The sequence below is a fragment of the Petaurus breviceps genome, unplaced genomic scaffold (assembly GCF_028583685.1).
Source record: "Petaurus breviceps papuanus isolate PSGF00001 unplaced genomic scaffold, PetGlider_PUasm1.0 91133, whole genome shotgun sequence".
Lineage (NCBI taxonomy): Eukaryota > Metazoa > Chordata > Mammalia > Diprotodontia > Petauridae > Petaurus > Petaurus breviceps.
This window is the reverse complement of record NW_027187419.1, coordinates 76,623,923-76,649,056: the sequence shown is the minus strand read 5'-3', so window position 1 is coordinate 76,649,056 and position 25,134 is coordinate 76,623,923. Positions and strand designations below refer to the sequence as shown.

The window sequence follows — 25,134 nt, the reverse complement described above, 5'->3', positions numbered from 1 at the left end:
GGCTATTTTGTTTCCTGAGGAACACCCAACACAAGGAACAGGAAGGAAGGGACAATGGCAGCTTGGATACTAAAGAAGTACCCACTGCCCCAATCTAGGGGAGGAGTCAGCCCTGACAAAATCAGGCCAGCACAAGCTGGGGGATGGATGTGGGAAGAACAAGGAAGGGAGACAACACAACTGGCCTATGGCCAGAATCTCAGACTTGATAACCTTTAAGTCCCCTCAAGAGAACCCAATCTTATGATGCTTTTGCAAGGTAAAACCCCCAGAATCTCCCACATCATGACATCAAACTCTCACTACCCTTTAAAAAAAAGTTTTATTGATGTTTTTTTGTTTTTTTATATATTTTTTCTCAGTATCCTTCCCCTTCCTCTCCCAGAAAGCCATCTCATATAACAAATGGTATATTTTATTTTATTTGCTTTTTAGAGGGCAATTGCAGTTAAGTGACTTGCCCAAAGTCACATGACTAATAATTGTGTCAAGGGTCTAAAGTTGGATTTGAACTCAGATCCTCCAGACTCCAGGGCTGGTGCTCTACTCACTGAGCCACCTAGCCACCCCAAAATAGTATATTTTAAAGACAAAAAAAGAGAGAGGAAAAAAATCAAAACATTTAAAAAGTCAGAAAAGATGTGCCATGTACAATACCTGTCTACCTTCCACCTCCATGAAAGAGTAGGCTGGAGGTACCCCCTCAAACAAAACAATATCTCTTATTTCATATCTCTTCTTTCAAGTCATGCTTCATACTTATCTCTCTTGATGGGTGAGATTCCTGGGTTCATTAAAATAGCTAAAGTGCAGAAGAAAACTAAGGGTTTTTTGCAGATGGGCGGGTCTTGCCTAAGTATATATGACTGGTTTCCCATCTCTGATATCACATGCAGGGAAGTGTTAGTTATTGTAAGTATTTCTGTTGTTATTCAGTTATTTCAGTTGTGTCAGATTCTTTTTGACCCCATTTGGGGTTTTCTTGGCAAAGATTCTGGATGGTTTGCTATTTCCTTCTCTAGCTCATTTTCAGATAAGGAAACTGAGGCAAACAGGGTTAAGTGACTTGCCCAGAGTCATATAGCTAGTAAGTATCTGAGACCAAATTTGAACTCAGTAAGGTCAGTCTTACTGACTCTAGGCACAGCACTTTATCCATTCTGCCACCTAGCTGTCCATTGTGGCTATATGGGAGAAATAAGTTTCTGGCATAGAAAATTCTCAACATAGAAGATATAAGGAAAAAGAGGAGATACCAGAGCAGAGACGAGTGTATGTAAAAAGGAAGAGATAACAGGCTGGAGAAGGTGATTAGAACAAATTCAGACCACCATAAAAAACACAAGGTCTCAAAACCTAGAGGTTTCTTTCAATCTAACTGATGTCATACCTATTTAAATGTAAAGATTAGATGGTTAAGGAAGAAAATAAGCATTTATTAAGTACTTACTATGTTTCAGACTCTATGCTAAACATTTTACAAACATTATCTCATTTGACCACAACCCTGGAATGTAGATACTATCATTATGCCCATTTCACAGTTGAGGAAACTAAGGCAAAAAGAGGCTAAGTGATTTATTTACCTAGGGTCACTGAGGTAGTAAGTGTCTGAAGTCAGATTTGAACCCAAGTCTTCCTGATTCTGGATCCAATGACCTATTTAGTGGCTAGCTGCCTCCCTCTTAGATAAGGCTAAAAATGCCTAGTTGTGCTAGGCACCACACAATGATAAGAATGGATCGAGACAATGTTAGGTAAGATATTCCCTCTAAAAATAAGTTACACACTCTCATCTGTACATTTACTCTTTCAGGCATTTAATATCTAGAGTAATAAACTAATGGTATGTTAATATGTCATTGCAAGCAATTAACCCAAATCCATCTCTCTTTTTAGTGGAAACAAAGCTCTCTCCTAAATTCAGTTCTCCTTCACCTCTCTACTATGAGAAAATAACATTCCCCTACTCCCATAACTCAGTGGGAGAAAAGTAGATTTGAACCATGGAACTATCAACCTCTCAGTTTGTCATAATTGAAGTCTAACTCCTAATCTTTCACTCCAAGAAAACTATATACTGAGTGGGTCCCTCCACCATTCAATTCAATAAGCACTTATTACGCATTTATTGTGAATGCAATACTGTGATAAGTGCAGGGGAAATAGAAAATTTAGCTAAAGCATAATCCCTACTCTCATGAGTCACCCACGTCCAACTACCTGCATCACCCGGGTCACATTTTTCCTTTCTACCTTGTCAGTCAAGGATTGTTCTTACCAGAGAGAGGATTCAGGGAAGATGGCAGAGTAGGTCAGAAAATTTCAAGCTCTCAAGATTTTCCCCCACAGAAGAGCTAAAATAGCACCTTAGGTCAAACAAAGTGCAGGTAAAAATAAATAAGAATAGGGACATCGCAGGGGTCTTCCTGGGACAATTTGAAAAGATCAGAAGAAAAATCCCTGGACAAGTTTGGTTTCAGTGAAGAGTAAACACCTCCAGGCCACTAGCTGCAAACCGCTTAGATAACAAGAGGCTAGCTCTGGGGTTATTTGGTTTGAGAGGTTATTTGCTTCAGCCGAGCCGCAGGAACTTTTAGCCCCAGGATCCTGAAGGGAGTTGGGAGTCTGAGCCTGGGAAGATTGAGGGAAGCGCTGCTGATGAGGAACACCAGACCCAGTTGTGCTGCAAAGAGTGGGAGAGCACCAGGCTGAGAAGAGGAACCAGCACAGCCGGCTGAGTTGCAGAAGCAGAAAGCCCCTGGCTGTGGGCACTTAGAGGAGGCTGGAGGCTTGACTTTGGTTCTGTGGAGAGCTGAAGATCTGGGGCAAGAGGCAACATCCCCCACACCCCAGGGCTAGAGATGATTACAAAAATTAAACTATTACCACAAAAAATGCCCAGGCAAAGGAGGAAGAATCCCATCATAGAAAGCTATTATGGCAATAGAGAAGATTTGGGTTCATCTTCAGAGGAGATTGAAGAAAAGAAATCCACTTCTACCCCAAAAACTAATATCAAATGGTCAACTGCCCTAGAAGAATTCATAGACCTTAAAAAAGGACTTAAAAAAAAGACTTTAAAAGTCAAATGATGAGGTGGCTAGGTGGCGCAGTGAATAGAGCACCAGCCCTGGAGTCAAGAGGACCCGAGTTCAAATCCGACTTCAGACACTTAATACAAAAACTAGCCGAGTGACCTTGGGCAAGTCACTTAACCCCAATTGCCCTACCTTCCTCCTCCAAAAAGCAAAAAAAAAAAAAAAGTCAAATGATGCATATATATATTTAAAAGAGTATAGAAGTCTTCTAAATTCAGAGGAAATAAAATGGTAGGGGCATAAGGAGCGGGGAGAGGACAAGGGAGGGATCTTTAGGAGGGAGGGTAGAGAATAGGTAAATAGGGGTATAGAAGAGTGTTTAAATTTATGGGAATGGGATGATAGGGGAGGGATCTTTGGAGGGGGTTAGGCAAGTCATAGAAGGGCAAGGTCGTGGGTAAAAATAAAGTAGAGAAGGTAGGAGGGATAGGAAAGAAGAGATATGCATATACATAAAAACAAAGATCAGGAGTAGAATAGGTTTGGAAATGTATATGTCTATATATGTACATGTATATGTCTATAGCTATAGCTATGGAGAAACATCTAAACTTTATTGTAACCTTCTGGGGGGTGGGGGAGGGTATGTATATATTAATAGCTATAGAGAAGTATATCTAAATTTTATTGTGGCCATCTGGGGGAGGGGGGGCGCGGGAGGGGGGAAAAGAACAAAGTAAAAGAGTGAACAGCAGAGAACAAAAGAAAACTCACAAGGAAGTAAAGAAAAGATAGACAATTCTCAACACAATGAGTTTCATTTATCATATAGGTTTTCTTAAAATGAAAATTTATTGTTATATTTTGAATCCTCTCGTGTTCTGCTATGCACATGACATGCTTTTATTTCTTTCTAACTTTGTATTTAAGTTCCAATAATTAAGTTTATGATATGTTTTTGTTTCTTTTTTCTATTCTCTATCTGTGTTCTGGTGTTTGAGTGTAAAATAAAATTTTGGAAAAATAAAAAAATAAAAGTCAAATGATAGAGATGGAGGAAAAACTAAAAAAAAAAAAAGAATAAGCATAATCCAAGAAAAACAAGATTATAAAAGGAAAGTCAAATTAGAAAAGGATATCTAGAATCTTAAGGAAGAAAATGACACCTTGAAAATTAGAATTTAAGAAATCAAGAAATAATTGAACAAAATATGAATAATGAAAAAATAGAAGAAAAAGTGAAACATAAGAAAAACAGATGTGAAGAATAGATCAAGAAGAAAAAAACATAAAAATAATCAGACTGACTGAAAGCTATGATTGAAAAAGAATCTCGACCAAAAAAATTGTTCTTATGAGCAAAGCTAATTAATTTTAAAGTAGGTGAGATGATCTTTTTTTTTTTGGGGGGGAAGGGGGAAGGCAAGGCAATTGGGTTAAGTGACCTGCCCAAGTTCACACAGCTAGTAAGTGTGTCAAGTGTCTGAGGCTGGATTTTAACTCAGGCCCTCCTGACTCTGGAGCCAGTGCTCTATTCACTGTACCACCTAGCTGCCCAGGAGCCCCTCTCTTAATCAAACTTTAATTGAACTTCTTTATTCTTATCTGGAGGCATCTAGGTGGTGCAGTAGATAGAGCACTAGGCCTGAAAGTAGGAAGATCTGAGTTCAAATATGACTTAGTTGTGTGACCCTGAGCAAGTCACTTGTCTGCCACAGTGTCTTCATCTATAAAATGAGCTGGAAAGAAAATGTCAAACCACTCTGATATCTTTGCCAAGAAAACCCGAAATGGGGTCACGCAGAGTCAGACAAGACTGAATAACAATAACAATTCTCACCTGTCCTTTTATTCATCTTTCATTAACTTTCCAGTACACTAGGAATACCAGATGTTTTCCTTTTTCCTTAAATCCCTTTTCAATCTGAGATGACCTCAAGTGCTGCTTCACAGAGAAGATAAAGGCCTTCAGGTGTGAGATTTCTCATGTGCCCTAAACTTCATTCATTCAATAAGGACTTATTAAATACCTACTATGTGAATGCAAATACACTGTTAACCACTTCTGGGAAATACAAAGATAAATATGATATGATCCCTATTCTAGAGCTTTAAATCTAGTAGGGTTGATAAGGCATGTCATATAATACCAATTAGAATATAAATAGTATATGAAATGAGTACAAAGGACTATGAGGAGAAAAATAAGAGACATTTCCACCTAAAGAGATCAAGAGGAGGTAGCACTTAAGCTGCATCTTGAAAGATGCCTTGAAGGTTGAACATGTTATGAAAAGGTAGAGAGTGAATTCCAAGCATAGGAAACACTGTGAGCCAAGATGCATAAATAAGAAAACAAAGAATATAGTCAGGAGATAATGCATATGGATGTAAATAAAATGGAATAATGTGATATAAGCCTTAGTCGGCACCATATTATGGAGAAACCAGATCACTAGGCTAGCAAGTTTGGACTAGAAAGATCAGGTGTGTGTATCTTGTCAAGGACCTCAAATGCCAGGCAGAGGAGTTTGAAATTTACTCAGTAGGCAACAGGAAGCTACTGAAGATTTTTTAGCATTTTTTGTATCTTTTTTTTTTTTTGGTCTTTATTAATTTGTTTGTTTACTTTGAGTAAACAAAAAGATTCAGTTCTCCAGTTCTTTGGGTTTCAAATTTTCCTCCCCTACCCCACCCCTCCCCCCACCCCTGCAAAAGAGGCATACAATCAGGTATAGGATCTGCAGATACTTTCACATTAGACATTGGTCAGGTTATAAAGAAGGACTGTATCGGATGGAATGAACAATAGGAAAGAGGAAACAAAACCAAACAAGAAAAAGAAAATGAGCAGGTAGTTTGCTTCAATCTGCATTCAAACTCTCTTCTTTCTCTGAGTGTAAACATCTCTCTCCATCATGAGTCTTTTGGAGTTTGCTTATAGCCCTGCATTTCTGAGAAGAGTCTGGTCTATTAAAGTTGGTCGTCACACATACATTGTATCTGTAATTGTGTACAGATTTTTCCTGGTTCTACTCTTCTCACTCAGCATCAGAATTTTTGAGCATTTTTGAGCAGAAGATTTTGGTGACATGACCATATCTATGCAAAAGAAAGATTATTCTGGCAGACATTTAAAATAGAGTAGAGAGAAAGTCTAATGATCTTTAAGGTGACTACTACAGTAGTCCATATGAATCATAATGAGAGCCTATATTAAGTTGATGGCAGTTGGAAGAGAAATTAAGGAACAAATATAAGAGTAATTGTGTGTCTGTGTATGTCTGTGTGTGTGTGTGTGTGTGTGTGTGTGTGTGTGACTAGTCCTCCCTGTCTTTCCTGGGAAGTACAAAGGCCACTCATGGTCCTGATATCACTGTTGATCAAAGCAAGGGAGCTTTGACTTGTTCTGTTTCTTATCTGAGCTAATTTGTACCTCTTTAAGGCAGCATGGTGTCTCCCTAACCCTCAGTGTCTCATGGACTTAATGTGGATACCAGCTCAGCTCAGGCTACTGCAGCTTAGCACTCCTAAATGCAAGTAATCCATTAGCCTCAGTCTCCCCAAGACCAAGGATTACAGATATGTACTTCCCATTCTCAGGAAAAAAAAATGGACATGGAAACCCCAGATCTGATCACTGATTTTATAGGAAAAGAAGTAAGATAACACTGAGGTTACAAATGTAGGAGGCTGAGTAAATGGTAGTACCATAGAAAAAATAATGGAATCAGGATAAGCAGGTTCAGTTCTGGGCATCACATTTTAGGAAGGATATTAATAATCTGGAGAGTAATCCAGAGGAAACTAGAGTAATCAAGGGCCTTAAATTCATACCAAATGATGATCAAATGAAGAAACTAGGTATGTGGAGCCTAAATAAGTGTGAGAAAGGGGAGAAATAATGACTCTCTAGAGTAAGTGAAAGACAGAAGGAAAAGTGATTGAATTTATCCTGCTTAGCTCCAGAGAGGACAGTACTAGGGATAATGGGTTGAAGTTGTAAAGCGACATATTTCACATCAAAGTAAGAAAAACACTTTCTAATAATTAGGATTACCCCAATGTGAAATGGGCTGCTCCAGTAAGTAATTGGTCATCCCCTCACTACAGAGATCATCAAACAATGACTGGTGGACCATTTGTTGGGGATGGGGTAGAGGAGGTAATTCATGTTCAGGTTGCTCCGGATGGCCTCTGAGGTCCCATCCAATTCTGCTGACCTTCTGTGACTCTGCTAGTGGTAGCCCTGTTCTTTCAACCACGCAGACTCACAACCCCAGAATCCTCTTGGGCTCTTCCCTTTCCCTTACTTCCCACACCCAATTCCTTGCCTCATCATTTAAATGCTATTTTCAAGACTTGACTTCCTTCAGGGGTACTTCCAAATGAAAACTTTCCTTATTAGTCCCTTCTCCCTTCTCAAATATTCCTAGAACACTCTGTTTCATTTCATTCACTACTAAGTTCATTCCCTCCAGCATAGTTGATTTTTCACCATGTATATCATATAACCACAGTAAACTGTAAGCTGCTCAAGGGCAAGGACTATTTTGTTTTTGTGAGTGTATCTCCACCACCTAATACAATAACTTTCACACAGTAGGCCCCTAATGTTTGTTGAACGGAATTAAATATTATTCTATCAGTCAGGAACTATACCATGTAAAAGTATATAGTTTATAGAAACTATAGTCATGTAAAGGCTACCACAGGAAGGGATAAAGGCTGAATGAATCACAATATATAGAATCCTAATTCAAAAGAAACCTAAGAAATAGTGCCTCCTAATGTCTTGGTTTTTATATGCATTGTGACATCGTCACAAAAATAAGAGCATACTTTATTTTAAATATTTCATCCTTCATTCTAAAAAAAATAATTTTTTTCCAATTTAAGGCAGCTGGGAAACTTAATTTTTTAAGTTTCTATATTTTTATGGACTTTTTCCCTCTCCTCAACTTTTAAAGCCCTAGATATGACTTCTCTAATCAACTAAGATTTCTTCCAATTTTGAGCCTGTCCTCTTTTATCACATCACCCCAAACTCAAACTTACTAAGCATCTTATCACCTAGGTCCCTGACAAGAATATTAAATCACTTTTCCTACAGAATCCAATTTGTTAGGTTTCTTCTAATCAATTCTGATCCAACTGATAAGTATTCTCCGGTTCTTACTCCACTTTTGTGTACTCATGAAATTGTTCTTTGTTCTTACCTACTTCTTCTTACCTACTTCTGTAGGAAGTGAAAGAAAATTATGTTTGGAAACATACCTCCACAGACCAAGAAATGAACTAACATGAGAAATAGAGGAAAAGCTTATCTCATTCAGGAAAAATCTCCATATTTCAGACTTGAATGTATTTGTTTTTGTTTTTTACAATTCAGGAGCAAATTGCTGATAGTGATAGCCCAAGAAACAAAAGCAATGAGACAACATTCTATGTGACAAAAAGTCAGTCAAGAGCTTTTTATTTTCCTTCCCTTTCCTAGGAGAGCTAAAGGTCTTTTTTTCCTCCCCAGCTTTTTCTTAAAATAAAAGCTTTCTCTCTCTCTCTCTCTCTCTCTCTCTCTCTCTCTCTCTCTCTCTCTCTCTCTCTCTGCCTCTGTCTCTCTGTCTCTTTCTCTCTCCCCCGTCTTTCTGTCTCTCTGTCTCTGTGTGTGTGTGTGTGTGTGTGTGTGTCTCTATCTATCTCTCCCTCTTGTCTTTTTTGAGACTGGGTCTCCATGCATTGCCCAAGCCAGAAGTACAGCAGTCACTCTTAGACCCAGTCACACGACTAATCAGAATAGGAGTTTTGACCCTGCTCCATTTCTAACCTGGGTTAATTTGCCCTATTTGGGGCAGCTCAGTTGGTGTTATGCTGTCCACACTGCTGGGGCCCAAGATATTGATGCCAGACACTGGATCAGCTCTTAGCCCACTGCAACTCAGCTCTCTCCTGAGTTCAATTATCAACCAGCCTCAAGCCACCTCAAGAGGGGAATACATACAAACTTAGACTACCACTCTTGGCCATGTTTTATATTTGATTGAAACTCTACAAGGCTTCCCATTGAATTTGGCTTGAGGAGGGAGTGAAATACACACTAAATAGGGTATCTCACCCTCTAGGAGAGTAGGGGGGGGAAGGGAATGAGAGAGGGGATGATGGAAGGGAGGACAGGCTGGGGGGGAGGGAAGTTGGAAGCACCCACTTTTGAAAAGGGATGGGATCAAAGTAGAGAATAGAACAAGTGGGAGGTGGGATAGGAGGGAGGGAAATATAGTCAGTCTTTTACGATATATCTACTATGTTATTGTTTTGCATTAGCCACACATGTACAACCTATACTGAACTGCTTATCTTCCCAGTAAGGGTGGGTGACAAGGAAGGAAGGGAATGAATCTGGAATTGAAAGTTTTAAAATCAAATATTCAAATATATATATGTATATGTGTGCATACCATTATTAATACCATCTTACATGTAATTGGAAAATAAGATATACAGGCACTGAGGCATAGAGATCCACTGGAAAAGTCAAAAGGGGTATGGGAGAAAATATGGGAGAGAGCAGATTGGAGGAGGGGATATCCCGTGGGACTGCTATTTTGGGGCGGTGGGTAGGGGGAAAATGGGGAGAAAATGTGTAACTCAAAATCTGGCAGAAATGAATGATGTAAATTAGAAGTTAATTAAACATTAAAAAAAAGAAACTCTACAAGGCACTACATACAGGAAAAAATAAACTTTATTTTCTTATATGTCTCTGTTCAAGCATTTTTACTATTTTTCACAAATTGACATCAACTAAGTACTACTAGCTGAATTCCCTAAAGTTATAATTTGTAACTTCATTTTCAACAAAATTAAGGGCACTGAAAGTAAATTCATTTAGTAAATTTTAAAGTTGCTTAATCACTTACAATTTTCATATACCAAAGGATGATTTTCTGAGCCAAAACCCATTCATAATAAATGTTTTTCTAAACAATCAAAATTATTTGAGAGAGAGAATAAAAGAGAGGAAAAGGGAAGGGGAGAGACAGGGACAGAGAGAATGATAGAGAGGGAAGAGGGTTGGAGGAGAGGGGAGAGAGAGAGAATAATAGAAAGGAAGAGGAAGGAGAAAGACAGAGAAGGAGGAAAAGAGGGGGGGTAGATAACTATATGGCATATATTTCATTTTATATACTGTGACCAAATCACTTTTTTGTGAGCCCCCACCCAGAATTCTGAAAAAAATTCTGGCCTAGAATCCCCAAATGGAGGTCTTTCCAGGGAAGGAAAAAAAGACAATGAAAAGACTTGGTAATAGAAATTCCCAAGAAATTTGTTTTATTATACTCATCTGGGCAAGAACATGTTTCTGCTTCTGTGTGAAACAAGAGATTTACATGGCATTAGTTTGTTGTTCTTTTATAGCATAAAACCTAGAGTTGGGAGAGACCTTGGGAATCCATTCTGTCTATTGCCCTGCCTTCAGTCATTGAGGACTGCTGCTTCTAAGGTATATTGCTTGTTATTTTATTCAGATGACAAAGAGAAATTGTAACCACTTTCAAAACCTGAAACGCTTCCTTTGGTGAGCATCCCCATCTTTCACCTGAAGTCTGAGATAACAGCAGCTACAACAGTAGCTGACTGCTGTATTGGCATTACGGGGGCACCAGTCCTTTCAGAGAGCTTTCTTCCTTTTTCCTTGGAAACTGTCAGTTATCATTAATGCTTCTGACAACTCACTGGAGTTGGGGCACCTTTCCAGGTGGAAGGTGTGACTGCCAAGTCTCCAATTTATTAATGCAGAACAACATCCAACATGACAAATTCAATCACACCAGAGCCCAGAGAAAAGTTTCCATCCATCATATAACCTCCACCACTTTCCCATCTCCTGTAGATGGAAATTACAAATGATTACAGATGCATTTGCTCTGATAATTGAAATGTCCCTTTAGAAGGAGAGAAAGGAGTCTTTCAGAAAGAATAAAATGCCCTCAAAAAGAAATCGATTATGGAAGCATCTGTACACAGGATAGTAAAAGCAGTAGGTTGGTTTCAACTTAAATAAATAAAAAGTAAATGTGGCCACATGGCATCTGACAGAAGAAACAATATATCCTATTGGCAAGGGACAGTGCAGATGTTACATTAAGCATGAGTGTATGATATGATATTGTACCAGGGGGAAAATAAAAAGAGATCAGTATTATTTGGGGCTTTGTTTAAAAAAAAAGCATCGTGTCATAGAACAAGAAGAGGAGGATAGTTTCTCTCTACATGGTTAATAAAACTACAGCAGGAAGGCTATATTCAGCAATGGGTGCCCCAATATCCCCAAATGCAGTACCAAGAGATTGGAAAGGATTCTTAACAAAGAATCAAATTTGGTTGGCGATCGATATCAAGGTACCAAAAGAACTAAGAATTTCTGTCTTGGGAATAATCATAATCAATGACAAGTTTTCAGATCAGAAAACCTGAGGCTCACTGCCAGAATCCACTCTCTCCCCCCAACTACCACTCAACAGATGTTTCAACAGTTGGGTTCTAATTTTCTAAGACTTCATTATCAATCACCAACCTGTGAACTTAAGCTAACCAGCATTAGAGTGTGAAATTTTCCTTCCTAAAAAAGAAATTGTTTTTCTTTTTCTTCAAGTAGCCAAATAGAGGATGGGATCACTACCCCTCCTAGAGATTGCATTGAAGTAGTTACGGGGCAATTGATAAGGGGGTATTTGTAGACAGGGATATTAGAAAGGAAAGCAAAAGTGGGAAATCTGAGAAAAGGTAGAGCAAAGTTGTGGGTGTTGCAGATAACATGTTCTGTGCTCATTAAAACTAGTGACACTTTATGGAGGATGTATGGTAGATGTAGTGTGGTGATAGTGTTCCCTTTTTATTTCCCTAGTGTTTTATACCATTTGATTTATGGTCCTTGAAGGTGGCAGTATGATGCTAGAATGGGTTTTGTATCAGATGGCTATGAACTTGTTTATAGGGTCACAGAATTTAGATCTGGAAGAGACCTTAGAGTGCATGGAGTCAGTTCTTCATTTTGTAGATGATCCCGAAACTCAGAGAGGTGAAAAAACTTGCCCAGGGTCAGTTATATTGAAGTTTAGCTGTATTGAAGTCCAGTTATCAATATCCAGTGACAATGTAACAACAAGGGACCACAACATCTTCTGGCATAGTGTACCATAGGTCCCATGTGATTTTGGAAACTCTTGATACCCCGGGTTGTGCTGTGATTTGGGTAATCATAAATATGCAAATAAGGGCAGCTAGGTGGTACAGTGGATAGAGTGCCAGGCCTGAAATCAGGAAGAGTCCTCTTCCTGAGTTCAAATCTGGCCTCAGACACTTACTAGCTCTGTGATCCTGGGGAAGTCACTTAACCCTGTTTGCCTCAATTCTTCATCTGTGAAATTAGTTGGATGAAGAAATGACAAACCATTCAGTATCTTTGCCAAGAAAATGCCAAATAGTGTCACAAGAGTTGGACATGACTGGAAAATGACTGAACAACAACAAAAAACATGCAAATATGACTCAATCTCATTTCTGTTGCATCCTCCATGAATAGACCAGGAAGGAACCATAAATTAAATAGCATAGCACTGAATTGGGACAGAATAGCAAAATAAATTTAAAAAAATCAATCAATATGATCATTCTTGGTCATATACACATGTATTGTAACATGGAGTTACGATTTCCCACAGATTTCCACACCATTGTGAAAGGGACAACTAATGATCCAAGCTATTGAAGGGCTCCCTGAAAGCTAGAACATCTCATTGATCCAATTCCATGCAATCTGCTGTGCTTCTTGGGATCTCTCTCCTAGTGTGGTGCTAAAGCTCACCTTGCCACTGTCTTTACCTTTCAAGCTGCCAATTTGTATCTAATTGCCAACTAGTATCCATTGGAATTGACTTATGTTGCAGCAACTTCTTCTGGGGGATGGGGCATATGCTGGGGATGGAGGGTGAAGAAACTGTTGCCCCTCTGTAGATCAATGTGCCCCAGGAGGTAATCAACACATTTTTAGACCTTTCATTGGAAAGAACCCACAGATACCATATGAATAAACACAGAGGTCACTTAGAAAGCTGTCAAGATCTTTTCTAACTCTCTCCTCGCAAAAGAAAGCCCCTTAGCCTTCACCCTTAGCTAGGTTAGGGTAACTCCCATCATCCCTCTGTCTGCTAGTAGCTATGCCATGCAATTATCTTGAATCTTTGATATACTTCCAGAAGACATTTGGCAACACTGGAGAAGGAAAGGAGTTGGTCGACTTTGCCTGGCATTCTTGCTGTGACAAAGGTCTCTGTGCCTTTATATTAGCATAATATTTAGCTAAAAGTTTATCTATTTTTAGGTATCTTTAGGTACCTTAAAATAGGCACCTATTTTATCTTCTTATGAGATTTTAATGCTGGTCACATGTTGAAATAACAAGTGATTTCATTTTAGTAGTTGAAGTGGCCACATGAGGATTTTAGGCTCCAACCTCTCAGCCCATACCCATTTCATTTCAGTAGTATCTTTTCTTCCCTTTCTTTCTTCTCATAATCAGCCCATTGATCAGGTCCTAGGGTACTGTCAGGATAGGAATATAGAAGACTTTCTTGAGAAGGGTCTCTAGCAATTAGCACAAAATGTTTCATCATCACTCTATACTTTACTGCCAAAGACTTACATAGCATGAGGCAAATAACACTTTGTCCAAGTGTGCCAATATGTGGGAGTGCATACATTCCAGTATTCTTCTCCATGTTTCATAGTCCTTTGGAATCCTTGTCAGCACCTTTCTGCACATGTGTCCCCCACCCCCAGTCCATGAGAGTCCCTTAGTAGCTCTGTAAGGGTCTACCTTCCCTTACCACTGAGCCAATGCAGATGAACCCAACAGAGGCAGACTGTCCTAATTGTGCTGGCAGACCTGAATACTTGAACCACCCCCTATGACTAGGACCAGCAACACTGGCAGAGGAGCAGCATCCTGTAAGGGTTATGGGATTTAAAGATCTCCCATGCCCCATGGACGTGCTGACATAGCAGAGCAAGAGAAAGTGAAAAGCCAAGCTAACGGTCCTGTGGTTGGCAGTTGGTGGCGGTTGCCTTTTTTTTTTTTTTTTGAGTTAGGACCCCTGCTGAGCACCGCCAGAGGCCGGAGCTGCTGGGAGCAGGACTTTCTGCTAAGGACTCCTGCTGAGGACTGCCAGGGGCCGGAGCTGCTGGGAGCGCGCTTCCAGGACGCTGGGTGGTTGCTGTGAGTGGGGAGAGGAGGACCTTTGCCTGAGGTAGCCTGTTCTGTTTTAAAGGCTTGAAAATGTGGGTGCTTTCTACTTTATCTACCTGTGCCAATATCATAACTACTCTGATGGCTTTCACTTTCTGGTTTTGGGACTCAGTCTTTTGGTATCTTAATACATTTTCTAGTTTATTTCCCCAAATGGCAAACCTGACGTATTTTGTGATGGATAATTATATCAGCATATTTGTAATCTCTATAGGCATTGTGAATATGGCATTGCTGATACACATCCCCAGCAGCATCACTGGGGTTTCTGTCTCCTCTCCCTATCCATTCCACTCAACTGAATTTGCACCACATGCCAGAATTCTTAGTTGTAGGTCTGGTTTCATTACAGCTAAGGTATCCCCCAGTTCTAGCCAGTACTTCAGGTCCAGGTGGTTCTTCAGTGCCAGATAGAAGTTTGATTGCAAGTTTTCCATAAAAGTAGACATCCTATTAGATAAGCCCAACCTCCTTGCCTTCCCCAACTTCACCCAGTGGTACTTATATGAAAGGAAATATCATTTCAAATCACCCAATGATTAGGGCATGGAGGCGACCTGGATTATTTTAAATCTGAGACCCTTCCTAGAATATCTGCAATCAAGACCTTTCATAGTCATCCCTAGCATATGCTGCTGAATGTAGCTTGAGAAAATCATGAAACCATGTGGAGTACACAACAGGTTAACTCAACTGGGGCCTCACTGAATCAAGGTAGTCCTTTCAAACCTCCCCAATAAATTTACTTTTTCACTCACTCCAGTGTTTTTTTGAAATGTTTTCATCCTTCCTCAAATCTTCATGGCTCCCCTTCTTCTAACCTTCTCTTTAAAACTTTGTCTTAGAAACAGGACCTCGGCACGGCTCCAGCTCTCACCACCTCCAATCCATGTAAAAGGGGACTCTGAACAAACTTAGGAGCTACAGAACCCACAAAATGACACAGGGAAGCTAACCTCCTGCTGAGGACAGCCCAGCAGGCCGACAGGAATTGGCCAACTCGGAGCTCTGGGAGCCAAGCCCAGCTCCACTCCGAGGTTTTAGCCCCAGAGTGGGCCTGACCAGCTGCTGGATAGAGGGATTCCAGATCACCAGCAGCTGTGGCAGTCCAGAATTGTCAGCACATAGATGCTAAGGACAAAGAGAGATTAGTACAGTGTGGATTTGGGGACCTAGTAGTTGGGAGTACATTGGCTTTTGCCCCTGGGGTGAGAAGCAGAAGAGGGCTGTGGCACAGCCGCTGCCACATGGCAGCTTCAGCTCCTGGCCTGCAGACCAAGCACCAGTCTGAGGGGTAATCACTCTTGCTTTAACCTACTTGAATATGGATTGCAGTCTAGGGTGGAGGTCCTGGGGTGAGCAACCAGCTTGCCAGAGTGTGTGGAGGTGTCAGAGAGGGCACCCGACTAACACCTTCGGCAGCTGAGAAAACCCCAGTGTTTGGAACGAAAGCTCCCGTCTGGTGGCAGAGTCCTACTGTGGCAAAAAGCCCAAAAGTCAAGTAATTGAGTGGCAACATGACCAGGCAAAGGAAGCAAAGCAAACAGAAGAATTCAACGCTAGACTCCTATTTTGGGGACAAAAAAGGATCAAAGCATGGAACAGGAGGAAGACAGTGAAGTCAGAACTCCTGCACCAAAAGCTTCAAAGGAAAATACAAGCTGGTTACAGGCCATAGAGGACCTTAAGAAGCAGATAAGAGAAGTGGAGGAAAAATTTGGAAGAGAAATGAGAATGATGCAAGAAAATTATGAAATGAGAGTCAACAGCCTGACTGAGGAAAATAACACCTTATAAACAGACTAACTCAAATGGCAAAAGAGGCTCAAAAAGGCAATGAGGAGAAGAATGCCTTAAAAATCCAAATTTGCCAGATGGAAAAAGAATCTCAAAAGCTCAGTGAGGAGAATCATTGCTTCAGAATTAGATTGGAGCAAATGGAAGCTAATGACTTTATGAGAAACTAAGATGTTGTTAAACAGATCCAAACAAATGAAAGAATAGAAGGCAATGTGAAATATCTCATTGGAAAAACCACTGACCTGGAAAATAGAACCAGGAGAGAGAATTTTAAAATTATTGGACTGCCTGAAAGCCATGATCAAAGAAAGAACCTAGAAATCATCCTCCAAGAAATTCTCAAGGAAAACTGCCCTGATGTTTTAGAACCACAGGGCAAAATAGAGGTTGAAAGAATCTACTGATCACCTTCTGAAAAAGATCCCAAAAAGAAAACTCCTAGGAATATTATAGCCAGGTTCTGGAATTCCCAGATCAAGGAGAGAATATTACAAGCAGCCAGGAAGAAACAATTTGAATATTGTGGAAATACAATCAGGATAACTCAGGATCTGGCAGCTTCTACACTGAAGGATCAAAGGAGCTGGGATTAAAACCAAGAATCACCTACCCAGCAAAACTGAGTATCATGTTTCAGGGGAAAATATCGCCGTTCAGTGGAATAGAGGACTTTCAAGCATTCTTGATGAAAAAACCAGAGTTGAATAGAAATTTGACATTCAGATACAAGAATGTCTATATTGGAGGGTATACAGGCTTATGAATACATATGTGAATGTGTGTATATATGTTTACAGGTATACATAGATAGAGGGCACAGGACCAATTTAATAGGAAGGGATGATACTTAAAAGGTGAAATTAAGAGGTGAGAGAGGAATACAATGAGAGGAGATGGGGAGAGACAGAATAAGGTAAACTATCTCATACAAAAGGCAAGGGAAAATAGTTACAATGGAGGGGAAGAATAGGAAGGCAAAAGGGAATGGGTCAACCTTATTCTCATTGAATTTGGCTCAGGGAGGGAATGAAATACACACTAAATAGGGTATCTCACCCTACAGGAGAGTAGGAGGGAAGGTCATGAGAGGGGGGATGATGGAAGGGAGGGCAGGCTGGGTGGGGAGAGAAGTTGGAAGCACCCACTTTTGAAAAGGGACAGGATCAAAATAGGTAATAGAACAAGTGGGAGGTGGGATAGGAGGGAGAGAAATATAGTCAGTCTTTTACAATATATCTACTATGTTAATGTTTTGCATTAGCTACACACATACAACCTACACTGAACTGCTTATCTTCCCAGTAAGGGTGGGTGACAAGGGAGAAAGGGAATGAATCTGGAATTCAAAGTTTAAAATCAAATGTAAATATATATACTATTATTAATACTATTTTACATGTAATTGGGAAATAAGATATATAGGCACTGGGGCATAGAGATCCACTATGCCCTACTGGAAAAGTTGAAGGGGGTATGGGAGAAGATGTGGGAGAGAGCAGATTGGAGGAGGGGATATCCTATGGAACTGCTATTTTAGGGCAGTGGGTAGGGGAAAAATGGACGGGAGAAAATTTGTAACTCAAAATCTGGCAGAAATGAATGGTGTAAATCAGAAGTTAATAAAGCATTTGAAAAATGAAAAAAAAAAAGAGTTAAGTGTCTGAAGCTGTATTTGAGCTCAGATCCCCCTGATTCCAGGGCCGGTGCTCTATTCACTGTGCCACCAAGCCACCCCTTTAAGGCCTTTCTTGACTCTCCTTGATGCTACTGCCTCACTGCCCCTAAATTAATGTGTGTTTATTTTTATGTAGCTATCTATGTATACTATATCTTAATATTATGAAAATACCTTGAGGAAAGAGAGCTTGTTGTATCCCTAGTACCTAGCACAGTGCCTGCTAGGCACAAAAATGATGCTTAATTAAATAATTGTTTAGAACAACCTAAAGCCCTTCACTTCAATAGCTCACATTTTCATAGTAGTTGATTATTCACAAGACCCTCTTCCTTCTTGAGGATAGCCTTGTGAGGCATGCATGCAGCCCAAGAATTGGCTCAGCAGGTAGATTTGAAGGACTGTCATTTTGAAGTGCAAACATAGATGATAGAGGGAGAGGAAATGGGGCTAAACTTGATGTCAGGAGACCTGGGTGCATATTCTAATTCAGGCATTTACAAGTTGTACAACTGAAAGCAGGCCACTTAGCTTTCAAAACCTCAGGGAAAAAAAAACTTTGTCTTATTAGAGGGGATGTGGGAAAATTGAGACACTAATGCATTGTTGGTGGAGTTGTGAACTGATCCAACGATTCTTGAGAGCAATTTGGCACTATGCCTAAAGGGCTATCAAATTGTGTATATATCTTTTAATCCAGCCATACCACAACTAGGTCTGTATCCCAAAGAGATTTTTTTTAAAGGGGGTTTAGGGGAAGGAACTATTTGCACAAAAATATTTGTAGGAGCACTTTTTGTGGTGACAAAGAATTGGAAATTAAGGAAAGCGTCCATCATTTTGGGAATGGTTGAACAAGTCATCATCATACATGATTGTAATGGAATACAATTGTGCTATAAGAAATGATGAGCAAGAAGCTTTCAGAAAAACCTAGAAAAACTTACATGAACTAATGCAAAGTAAAGTGAGCAGTACCAGGAAAATATTGTACAGAGTACCAGCAATATTATATAATGAGCAACTTTGAATGACTTAGCTATTCTCAGCAATACAATGATCCAAGACAATTCCAAAGGACTTGTGATGAAAAATGTTATCTACCATCAGAGAAAGTAGTGATAGAATCTGAATTCAGATTTAAGCATACTATTTTTTGCTTTATTTTTCTTGTGGGGTTTTTGGGGGGAGGGGAAGGCCTGTGTTTTCTTCCACAACATAACTAATATGGAAATATGATTGCATATGTACAACCTATTTCAAATTATTTGCTGTCTCAGGGAGGAGGAGGGGAGGGAAATCATTTGGAACTTAAAAATTTTTTAAACAAACATTAAAACTGTTTTTACATGTAATTGAGAAAAAAAATTCTAAATTTTAAAAAATGAAATGGGGAAAAATAAAGAGAAAAAAAATATCTCATATTTTATTGAAAAAAAAATGGAGGCCATTCTCCAAGAACTTTCTCCTCTCCTCTTCATTTCTCATCATTCAGATGCTTTCCACTACTATCTCCTCCTTCCACCCATTTCTCATGAAGAGGTAAATATTTCTCTATACCAAGGCAATCCCATCTACCTACACAAGTGATCTTTATTTCATCTAATCTTCTCCAGCAGATTACCTCCACTATTCTCCCACTAATCTTTAATCTATGTGCTGACTGCTTCCCTACTGCCTTCAAACATTCTGAAGGCACTCCAATCCTCAGAAAATGTCATGTGAGCCTTCCATCCCCATTAGCCACCTTCTTATCTCTCTCCTCCCTTTTGTGGCTAAACAACTCCAGGAGGAGGTGCCCTTGGTCTCATTCTCTTGACTCTGCAGTGTGGCTTCCAAAATCATCATTCAATTGGAATTATTCTCTCTAAAGTTACCACTGATAGCTAATGGCCTTTTGTCAGGCTTTGTCCTTCTTGACCTCTCTGCAGCCTTTGACACAGTCAATGATCTCTTTCTCCTTGATATTTTCATATCTCTAGGTTTTCATGATTCTGCCTTTCTCCTTGTTCTTCTCTTACATGTCTTTCTACTCTTCAGCTTCCATTGCTAGCAGTTCATCCAGCTACCTATAGGTGTTCTGTATTGGGCCTTCTCTTCTCCCTCTGAACTACTTTTCTTGATCTCATCAATTCCCATGGATTCTTCTCTGATTTTGCTAGCCCTAACCTTTCTGCTGACCTCCAGCCTCACCAATCTCCTCCAGACAGCTTAAATTTCACATGCCCAAAACTCAACTAGTGAGCTAGATTCAAGTCCTATTTTTGACACTTATTAGTTGTATGACAGTGGGCAAGTTCCACTTAATCTCTTTAAGTTTCAGTTTTTTAATCTGTAAAATGGATACCTGTGGAACTTAACTTGCAGAACTGTGGTGAGGACCTAATATTAGATAATGTAAAATGCTCTGAAAATCTTAAAGCATCATGTAAACTCAGAACTTGATAATAATTGCCGTGGTCAAGATGACTATGACACTGCTATCTCATTATGAGAAGGAATCTGCTTGGTACTCACATCTCATCAATACCCTCTGCCCTCTAATTAGACTCTTTGCTTGGAGGGCAGGGCCATGGGCTCCAGGGCCTCAATTTAAAGAGAGGACTCAGCACAGTTTTTCTCCCACCAGTTACAATCCAATCCTTTTGGATTTCTTCTGAACTCTCTATCATGCCCTGGGGTGCCTTGACATCCTTCCAAGCCACTCCTTTTCAACTTCCTTTTATACGTGGTCTGCCCCATAACATTGTAAACTCCTTGAGGGCGGGACTGTCTTTCTTTTTATTTGTATTTGTATACCCATAAGCAATTCACTAAACTACTCCCACTAGAAGAAAATTAGCACTTATTAAGTTCCAACAAAGTGGCAAGCACTGTGCTAAGCACTTTTTAAAATATTATCTCATTTGATCCTCACAGAAACCCTGGAATGTAGGTGCTAGTATTATGCCATTTTACAATTGAGGAAATTGAGGCAGACAAAAGTTCAGTGATTTGCCCAGGGTCACTTAGCATAGTGCCTGGCACCTAGAAGGCACTTAAATACTTATTGATTGATCTACTGTATGTAACTAAAAAGTATGGCTTCTGGCTTCCCCAACAAGAGGCAAAAATGTTTCACTGGAACTCAGAAAAGAGTTATAAGTCATAAAACCTACAAAGTCTTTTTATTGTGTTGGATATTTGGGGAGGGCAGGGAAGAGGTTGTGTTTTATTTTCACATTTACAGAGCCAGAGTAAGTAGTTATGAAAAATGAAAGTTAGCTTCAAGGAAGAGAAAGCTCAGAAAGGAGCATAAAGGGACCAGGAGAAGAGTAAGCATGGGGAGTAGAGATGAGGAGGGCGACATCAGGACAGACATCAGGATCATAGCTAAAAGGTAGGCTGTTTTGCTCCCCATGGTCCTTCCCGCACAGCTGGCCAGCCTCCACCTCCAAAGGTTCTCCGGCAACTCCAGGCTAAACCTGCTGCGAGAAAATGAACACGTTAAAACACAAGAGACGCTCAACTACCTGTCTCTGGTCCTGCTCAACCACACTCTGTCTGTCTTCAGGGTGTCATCTTTGACATTTGCTCCCTTCCTGGCCTCTGGCTGACTCTTCCTAAAGGTGGGAGAGATCTGAAGAGAAGTTGTTTCTTTCCACCTTCTCTCCCCACACCTCCAACAATATTCTTGCCCTGGTCTAGTCTGTCCAGGTTCCTAGGCCCAGCTCTCAATGATTTGGGCTCCAAATTTAGAAGCTCAGAAGTTCCTTGCCAATTTGTTTTTGTTTAACAGATTTCCCCTAGACAGATATTTTTTTCCCTGTAGGTGTAGGATAAAAGTAGATGGTACCAGCCTTTGGCAGGCTTTGTTTTAAGTATCCCTGAATACAAATTGGGAAGTGATATAGGAATTGTTCTTTGGGAGTGGGGGATTTGGGGAAGGGGAAGAAACAAGCATTTATATGGTACCTACTATGTGCCAAGAGCTATATTCGCACTTTACAAATATTCCATCATTTGATCCTCATACCAACCCTTCATAGTAGATGCCATTACCCTCATTTTACAGTTGAGGAATTGAAGCAAACAGAAGTGACCTGCCCAGGGTGACGCAGCTAGTAAATGTCTGTTTAGTATACTGTGCAGATATGGCATTAGCTGTACATCCTAAGGTCCCAGATTTAGAGCTGGAAAGTACCTTAGAGGCCAAGAAGTTCAACCTCCTCATTTAATAGATGAGGAAATTGAGGTCTAGGACTTCAGCACACACTGAAGGATGCATTGTAGTGGGGAAAATAAGTCTCCATTGCAGGAACATAAAGGAAGAAGACCCCCAGCGACCATACTTTGTGATTCTGCTCCTTTAAAGACTATTCTTTTCCTCATTTTTTTGAATAAGAGTTGTGATTTCATTTGCATAAGGAGGGCAAGGTGAGGAACTTCTTTTGCCAATGCAAATAAGCATCTTCTCTGGATCTAGTCATCTTAGACAGTTGCCTAAGACTCCAAGAGGTTGTGTGAGTTTCCCATGGTTAAACAGACAATATTTGACAGAGGTAGAATGCTATCTTAGGTCCTCTTAGATTCCAAGACTGACTGTCCATCCAGAATTCCAGGCTGCCTCTCTGTTCTTTTCATCTTTTTCTATCTTTTTTTACCCCTGTACAGTGACTGGAATTTGAAATATGCTCACTGAACAAATTCCTATTTTATTTAAAGGAATGACTTCATGCTTTGCTCTCCTCCCTTGCCACTCCACTCTCTACTTACAGCCTCCTGGAATGGGACCAAACATAACTGACAAGTTCTATGCTTCCTGAAGAGGAGATAGTCCCTCCTTCTGTCTGACTTCCTGAACAATGGCTAGTCTTCCCCATCAGCTTTACCTCAGGTTCTAATGCCCTGACAACTCTTCTCAACATCTCCAGGAATACCACTAAGACTACTTTTCCATACAAAAATATCAAAATTCTACCTTCCCATGTTATAGCTACAATTTCTTTTGGCTTGTTATTAATAACCAATATTTATATGGCACTTTAAAGTTTGCAAAGCATTTTATATATGTTATCTCATCTCATATGAGTTACATGCTATTAATATCCCCATTTTATAAATGAGGAAATTGAGACTGAGAAAGGTTAGGTGACTTGGCCAGAGTCACACAGCTAACTCAGTTCTTCCTCATTCCAAATACAACACTCTACCCACATGATGCCAAAATGCCTCCCTAATCATTCCCCCATTATCCTTACTTAGGTGAGTTACATGTATCTTAATCTCTCCTTATAAATCAACAATGCAAATTCATCGATCACTTGTTTTTTCTCTGACTTCATACCCAAAATTTAAGCTATATCTTCTTGCCAGTTAAGATGTCCACTACCATAGATAACAGTACATAATATAAAGGAAAGAACATTGAACTAGAAATCAGAAGATCAGTCCACATTCAGATTTGCCTGAGATTATCTGTCTCTTAACCTGAGTCAGTTTCCTTAGATGAAAACTTGGGATGCATCCATCAAATTTCTACTGTAATGCCTTGATGTAGTGTTGAGATGACACTGGGCAGAAAAGTCCATGCTAAATTACAATGGCTTTGAATATAGATGTGGGGTCCCAATTGAGAAAAAAGCCATAAAATACAGTAATAAGTGAAAAGTCATAAAAAACTTAAACTGTGAAAGGTGGAAGCCTGGACATGGTGACCTGTTAGAAATCATAGCTTAGATACTAAATCATAACTCAGATCCTGAGTCATAACTTAAGATACTATGACCTATGAAAGCCAAAACAAGAATATTGTGACCCATATGTGACCAGTACATGATACATACACAAACTCATGCTTGGTCATAATATTGACTTAATTCCCAAGCTCATTACTAAGCAGAAAACTAAAAATATCCACCAATCAGTAGTGATGCACTCTCAAGCTCCTTCTGCCTTTGTCTGTTTTCTGTAATTACCCGCAGAGATTTTTGGGGAATTCCACACCTTTACAATAGGCCTGGCAAGAGACTTTCATTTGAGAACCAGTCTAGCTAAATTCAGAAAGACTTATCCCCAGTGGTCACCAAATGATGAATTATACACTATAGAAAATCATGAAACCATCTAAAGCAGAGTTGTCAAATAGGAGTGGACATTGTAGCCAGAAACACTCCTGACCAGCCAGACCAGATTAAAATGTAATCGTAAAATATTTAACAAGTAAATAAAAAATACAATAGACCAATATATAGCATTACTGTATGGTTTTCTAAGTCAATATGCTACCCTACAAGGAGCCTTATGTACTTAATGAGCTTTTTTTCTGAGTTTGACTCACTGATCTAAGGACAGAGGGGTTTGCAATCTGTACTTACGGAAAGAGTACAACCCCTTGATGATTCATGGTTATGAATTAGTATGATTTAGTATCTAATTAATTATTATTTAGTATCTAATTAGTTATGATTTAGTATCTAAGCTATGAAATTGGAAATACTAAGGAAGGAATTAGAGATGCTATCTTTTCCTATCTTTCCTTGTTGTAAGGATCGGTCAGTCAACAGGCATTTAAGTATTTATATGCCAGGTACTATGATAGCTGGAAATGTAAGAAAAGCAAAAACACTGTCCCTTTGCACTCCAGGAATTCACATTCTAATGGGAGAATGATTGCAACTTTTTTAAAGGACTACAATAATGATCAATTTAAAATGGTTAGTGAATACTTGTGCCATATTATTTACAAGGTGTAAATAATCTTGTAGATACTAGATAGAGTAAAGAGGAAGTAATTTCAGAAAGGAAGCACTTGTGTGGAAAGCAGAAAAGGGGGAAGGGGAGCAGAAGTTAGTCTTGCTACGGAAGGTAGGATTTGAGCTAAGTCTTGAGGGAAACCAGAGAAGCTAAGGGGCAGAGGTGTGGGGCCAGAGTATTCCGGTCACAAGACACAACCAGGGCAAAGGGTGGAGCGTGTCAAAAGGTGGAGTGTGGGAAGAACAACAAATAGGCCAGTGTCGTTGGATCATAGAGTGTACAGAGAGGAGTAATGTTTAAGAAAACTGGAAGGGTAAGGAGGGGGCAAGGTTGTGAAGGGTTTTAAAAGTCACACAAAGGATTTTCATTTTTTATCCTGGAGGAACCTACATTTTAGGAAAATCACACTTAAGAGTGAAGGAGAGGGGCGACTAGGTGGCACAATGAGTAAAGCACCGGCCCTGGAGTCGGGAGAACCCAAGTTCGTTCCGGCCTGAGACACTTAACACCCACACAAAAATACTAGCCTGTAATCTTGGGCAAGTTACTTAACCCCAATTGCCCTCCAAAAGGCAAAAAAA

General features: G+C 39.8%; 1 long non-coding RNA gene across 1 annotated transcript in view; it reads right to left on the bottom strand.

The window, feature by feature from the left end:
* Positions 1-20,985: 20,985 nt before the first annotated feature.
* Positions 20,986-25,134, bottom strand: part of LOC138155475 (uncharacterized) — a 29,877-nt gene continuing 25,728 nt past the window's right edge. Inside the window, exon 3 of the long non-coding RNA XR_011166838.1 lies at positions 20,986-21,285. This is a non-coding gene — a long non-coding RNA (uncharacterized lncRNA). The remainder of the gene's footprint in view (positions 21,286-25,134) is intronic.